We start from the raw sequence: 7,106 nt of genomic DNA on the forward strand, positions 1-7,106 counted from the left end.
TTTGTGCTTTGCTTATTTTAAAAGTGTTTATAAATTGAAGAATACACAAAACGATCATGTTCTCATTTTATTCACAGTGTTGACTATACTATATTTTATAATTCATAATAATCTGCTCGTTATTTTTGGGGCTAATCATGTACATGGAAATATATAAACATAATAAAATGATGAACATGCTATCTCTAATAATAAAATAATGAACCTCTCTCTCTAAATATATATAAAGTCAACTTGTTTTTGTATGTATAAATCGATGTTGCAGCATCACAGTAAAATGTTTGTTATGAAAGCCATCCCAACCCCAGATTTCGATAATTTTATCGATTTCACAAGTTTTAGAATCTTTTCAAAAATCATTGTTTGAAATTAAAAGTACATATTTTAAGTTGGTGCAAAAACAATATCGTTTTCTCACATATGCAATATTTATATATAATTTCTGAATAAATTTATTGATATATATAGCCATGTTATATATTATTTTGAAGCGTGTTTTTCGCTCTATCGTATCGTGTTATTCCTTATTGTTTTCAGTCTCTTTATTCATATTTGTGCAGGCATTCCAAAAGCATGGACAAAATTCAAATATGCAGGATTTGTTGTTCCAGCTCAAAATAAACCACAAAGCTGCCGAGACAGCTCGTGATATCAATGAAGCGTTTTGCCCAGGAACTACTAACGAACGTATGGTACAAGCTCGCAATGGTGACGAGAGCCTCGAATATGAAGACGGCCAGAGCCGGCAAGTTGTGGTTGATAACGAAAATTTGAAATCCTTCGTTGAAGCCGATCCTCGCAAAACCACACAAGAAGTTGCTGTGGAGCTCGAAGTCGACTACTCAACCATCGTTCCCCATTTAAACAAACAGAGAAGTCAAACAAGTTGGATAATGGGTGCCGCATGAATTGAATAATAATCATAAAAATTGTGGTTTTGAGGTGTCTTCTATGCTCCTTCTTCGCAAAAAAACGATCTATTTCCTGAGCGGATTGTAACGAGCGATGAGAAGTGGATCCTCTGCGACAATCGGACACGCTCGGCACAGTGGTTGGATGCCGGCGAACCTTCATAACACTTCCCGAAGCCAACATTTCAACAAAAAAAGGTTATGGTGACTGTTTGGTGGTATATGGCCGGTCTCGAATTCGGCGAAACGATTACGGCGAAGAAGTATTGTATTATAAATTGATGATATGCACCACAAGCTTCAACGCATGTGCCCGATATTGATCAATATGGAGGGGCCAATTCTCGTCCATGACAACGCTCGCTCACATGTTTCTCAACTGACCCTACAGAAGCTGAACGGATTCGGCTACGAGACTCTGCTTCATCTGCCATATTCACCGGACCTCTCGCCCACCGAGTATAACTTGTTCAAGTATCTCGACAACTTGTTGCATAAAAAATGCTTAAAAAGCAGATATGATGACGAATCAGTCTTCAATGACTATATCGCTTTCAAAACTCTAGATTTCCGTGCTAATGGGATAAATAAACTTATTTCTCATTGGCAAAAACGTGTCGATTCTAATGGTTCATATTTCGATTAAAAAAGTTTATTATGAAAGGAGTTATGATCTTTGGAAGTTAAACGTCAAAAAACGACAATAATTTTGCATCAACCTAATAAATAACATTTGAAACAAATCTTCCGGCATTTTTAATCTTTCGTTTCAGTCAACTATAGAAAATGCTTACCAGAAGCTTTTCACTATTAGAAGAACAGAAAACATATATCCGTTCTTATTACAAATGGATAGCAAACTAGATGAGTTTAATACATTGTGTGTAATATATTTATTTTCAAACGTATTCTCTGCCTTTTCTAATAAAAACTCACCTTCTATCTTAACTATCATTATATAACCCGGAAGAAGCTAGTTTAATGCTGCGATTTTATTACCCGCATAAAATTCTCATTTTATTTTAATAATATTGGTCTTACCCGATAAGACAAAAAAATGTATGCAAAACTACAAAATAAGACTTTACCTGTATGAGCGTGGGCATAGAAATCACATAAGGTGACGACAATACAACAAAGTATGGTAATATCATATGATACTATAGGACGCTTTGCGTTAGTGGTAATGATGGTTCGGCTCTGAAACCATACCTTAATCTAGTATTTGCATCTGATGAAGACGTTTGTAAGCAAGTTCAGTGACAAGAACTCTAGATAAGCGGTGAGCACTTACAGCAACTGAAATTCCCAAATGGTCACTCGTTTTAGTATTGACCAGGCTCGACGTTGGTTAACTTTGTGGACCTAACCGGTTTGTCAATGTGATTATGCCGTGCGTGTGTGTATATATATATATATATATCTCTCTCTCTCTATATATATATATATATGGAAATATTTTTAATTCATTTATATTTCCTTTTTATGCATGCCAGCCCTTATTTAAGGAGGTCAATGTAATTACAGAGCATATAATGAATGAATGACAAAAGTCTATATTCCAGATTTAATGATGTCGATCATCTTACAAATTATTCCTTTAATTCAGTTGACACGTTTCTTGAGAAGATCTGTTTCGTGGCACAAAAGTAATCACTTAATTATTATATCAATCAGTTGATCTATTTTGCCCTTAACTCATCAGAAGAAATAGCAACAATCACTCCACCAAAATGAAGTAAAAGATGGTCAACTTCATGAAATTTTGAATATAGACTTTTGTCATTCATTGTATATATATATATATATATATATATATATATATATATATATATATATATAGTAGAAATGGTAATTAATAAAAACCTGAAGAAAGTGTTCAATACGGTTGTAGAGCAAAGATGCGTTTTATTTTTTATTCTGAATAAAAAATAAAACGTATATATATGTGTGTATATATATATATTTATATATATATATTTATATATATATATATATATATATATATATATATATTTACATTTATATATATTTATATATATTTATATATATATTATATATATATTTATATTTATATATATATATATTTATATATTTGTATTTATATATATATATATATATATATATATATATATATATATATATATATATATATATATATATATATATATATATATATTGTCTACTAAGATTCAAAGATTATGAGAATTATTTTAATATCGGTGACTAAGCGCTTCCGGGCATACTGTTAACCATTTTCAAGTAAGGGCTTATGAGTCTCTGATACCGTCAGTAATGTATTTTGCCATGTAATATTTCAGGAAGCTTTTCACTTATTTTCAAATCTAAAACCTTCGATACCTATAATTATATTGGCAATGCCTTCAAACTATAATCACGTTTGCCTTTATATCAATACAATTAGTTGCAAGGCTAGATTTTAACTAATTGTTTGTTCTGCATGTTTAGCTATGTTGCTCGACCAAGGGCTACTACATCTGTTGGGTTGTATGTTCTATAACTAAATAAAATTTCAAGTAGCACATAATACTACTAATTAGGTACGCGTCATGGAACCTTTTGTGGATAATGGGGCTAACTAAGCATGCGTGCGATTAGATTTTAGTGTATGGTCTTATCTACGACCGTTAGTGTTCCGAAAACACTTTTATGAATAGAAACTGAATTGATTGGAAAAAGCTGTCATCATTGAATCCTTAATATTAGATTACATGAAGGAATAAAATTAACTAAAGATTCCCATTTCAAGTTTTTATAATGAAAATAGCATCTGTTAAAATGTCAGAATAAACTCAGTTCGAGATTATCAGCATTTTAGAAAAACTATTCTGTACTGTTTGGATTAGTCGGACTACTGCTTTCATTTGGGATGTTATATCATGTCAGTCGATGTAACCTCCGACCTTCTCCAAGTTTCTTCAAGTGCGCCTTGTCTAGCTAAGATATCTTTATTCCGAATTTAGGAATTTTATGGAATTTCGAACCTGGTACATGGTGCAATCGATTAATTGTCCAGCATTAATCCGTTGGAAATTACACTCATCTAGAAGTTTCGGGTTCAATATCCAATACAAGTAAAACTAAAATGATGACTACTTTAGACGTCTACCCGTCCATGGCTGCTTAAATAATATAGTTTGTTCGAAATTCCACACGGTTTCCAGAGTTCAACAAGACGCACCTAAAAAAAGTTCGAAGGTTCTATCAGCCGAAACTTTGTGAAAAAATAATCAAGATTAAACAGTAACCCAAATAATCCAAATACAAATTATTAATTTTCATTTCAAAAATTGTGAAACATAATTTTAAAAAGAAACTGTGCCAGGAAAAAGCAATATAATTTCTTTGATAGTCTGCTTGACAACTTTAGTTGGCTATATGGTATTAAAAACAAATAATTTGCGTTATTTTGATTATTCACTCGACTGTTATCATCTTGAATGTAATTCTTATTACTTTTCCTTCGACCTCCTTCCGATACATTTTGTCGAACTCGGGGATCATTATTTAATGCATTGGGATACATTGTTCACGTTTAGGGTAAAATTAATATTTAATTTATAATTGTATTCTTCTTATCGCTTATACTGAGGATTGAACTTGAACCTCGAGAAGACTATCCATATTTCTGTCAGTCTAATCATTACCGAAAATGAAAAAAATATGGGATAATGAAGAGCAACTTAAACGATAGGCGAAAGTAGAGGAAAGAGTACATATCTAACACAGATATGTATCTCCATTTACAAGCTGTGAGTTCAATCCCTGTATGTGGCAGAGAATATTAATGTTCTCTTTAATCACACACACACAGCATCAATTACATTAAATAATATCTGCGTAAACTGGTTATAATAAATAGTTAATGGTTTGAATATAAATCAAGTTTTTTCTAGAACTACCTGTCTGTAAGACAGGATATGACGTGACTGCTACCTAGCTTATTACAAGATGTTTTGTTTTTCAATTTTAATAATTAATTCTTGTTGAACATTCCTTTCAAATAATCAAATTCTGGCCAATCAGCACTGCCATTACCAATCATAGCGGCTTCCCTCGCCGTCATTTACCACTTATCCTCAAGCGGTTTGCTTTTGTCCATGTATAAATTGTTATACTTAAATAAAAAAAAAATCAGGACGCAGTTCTTTAATAACGCTACGCTATGACATCGAGTCATGCTTGAATAAATTAAGGGTCATTTATTAATTAAAAATGATTTGTTCTGTTCAATAAGCTAATTATTTTAAATCGTTTCAGCCGTTTCGCTGATTATGTACAGTTCAGGTCAAACCAACTAATTTAATTACGTCTTCAATTTTTTTTTCTGAGGAAAATCTATGTTTTGCAACTGTCAGTGCCCAATATTTATATAAAATAACCTTTGGATCAGTGAAATTAGAATCATAAAGGAAAATGAGGAATATGAAGTGAAAAACTATATAAAAGGACGAAAAGATTTTTAAAAACGTATAAGTCGGTATTAAAAGGGGTAAAAGGGGGCTATAAAATATTATCAAAAGATTTTCTGAATGTGCTGTTGTCTCAGTTAATATTTGCTTTGTTCAGTGCCCTAAACACTTTAAACGATTTCAACCGTCAGTTTTTAACTCGTTAAACTGCCTGCGGCGATGTTATATAGCCAATCTATATAACGTGTGTATATAACATTATTAAGATGGCGTAAATATATATATATATATATATATGTATATATATATACATGTTTGTATATAAGCGAGCCATATAATCTAATATATATAACAGTCTGTATGTATATGTGATGTTCATTTTTTTCTCGTACTTATAAATTCATGTGTGCGTGTTTCATATATAATTACTGTCCATATGGTAACAGATAAACGTACGCGTGACAACGAATAAAACTGTTTGTCTGTTTGGCCCAAATCAAGCACATACCTTCTTCAGCGTGATAAATATTTCTCTCACTCAGTTGGTCTGATCCTCTAAGTTCTGTAACAAATGTCTTCCGTCAAAGAAACGCTAAATACCAAGTTATAACTATAACTATATATGCATATATATATATATATATGTATATAAATATAAGATATATATGTATATATGTTTGTATATATATATGCATGTATACTAGCAATCGGTGCCCGGCCTTGCCCAGGTGTTTTGAGGTTAATGCTGAGAAAAAAAAAGGTCAATTTTTTAAAACTTTGACCCCTATTATGACCTCTTAACATTTATTGTTTAGGGATCAAGTAAAGTTGATAAGTTAGATCCATGTCCAAGGAACCTATATCTAAAATATCACGTGTTTAGACCCAAAATTGTAGGAGGAGTTTGGTAGAGTTCTCAAAGGTCAAATCGTTGAATATTGACCACTTAATCGCCAAATTTCTGTCGAAAACCTATCACATCGATTTTCCCAAATCTCAGTACCCTGTATATCAAATTTCGAATCTGTAGGCTTAAAATTGACAGAGTTTTAGCGTAGGGAAATGCACACCGACGCACAGACACACACAGACACTATCACTTATATATATATATATATATATATATATATATATATATATATATATATATAAACATAAACATCATATATATAAGGATAATAGTACGCCATATATATAACAAAAGACCATTATTTACTCAAGTGAAAGGAAAACCCGGGGGAACTTTACCCAAAAATAAATCTATATTTTTTGTGTGTATTGATAGTCTTATAAGCGAGTAATTATTAATTCAGCCATCTTGATTCTTAACCAAACAGAAAGTTCAAGTAGGGGGATTTCCCTTCTTTTTTTTTTGATAACGAGGCCAAATTTCGCGAATTTGGCCTTTTTTTAAAGCAGTTTGGCCTTCAAAATTTCTGTTTGGCCTTTTTCTTCACCGATGAAATCTGGAGACGCAACGGGAATTTTCGGCAAAAAAATGTTGTTACTATGCACATCTATGTATTGAAATACAATTTGTGGCAAAATTGCAGGAAAAACTAATGGATGGTTCTCTCGCAATAGTCCGGACAATTCGCTAAATTATCTCGTCAAAACCTTAAATCTCGAATTTTTGTGCATTTTTTTTTGGGGGGGGCTAATTTGGCATAATAGTGTCCATTTAATAGTGTTATCTTGAAAAAATAAAAAAATAAGGAAAATTACCAAAAAAAAAAACAAACAAGAACAACAAAAGTGTGCC

At 31.8% G+C, this 7,106-nt stretch overlaps 1 pseudogene; it reads left to right on the forward strand.

Moving 5' to 3' along the window:
* Positions 1–590: 590 nt before the first annotated feature.
* LOC145247792 (histone-lysine N-methyltransferase SETMAR pseudogene) lies at positions 591–908 on the forward strand (annotated as a pseudogene).
* Positions 909–7,106: the final 6,198 nt, after the last annotated feature.

This window comes from Euprymna scolopes, chromosome 26 (genome assembly GCF_053919585.1).
Source record: "Euprymna scolopes isolate OS-2025 chromosome 26, ASM5391958v1, whole genome shotgun sequence".
In the NCBI taxonomy this organism is placed as follows: Eukaryota; Metazoa; Mollusca; class Cephalopoda; order Sepiida; family Sepiolidae; genus Euprymna; species Euprymna scolopes.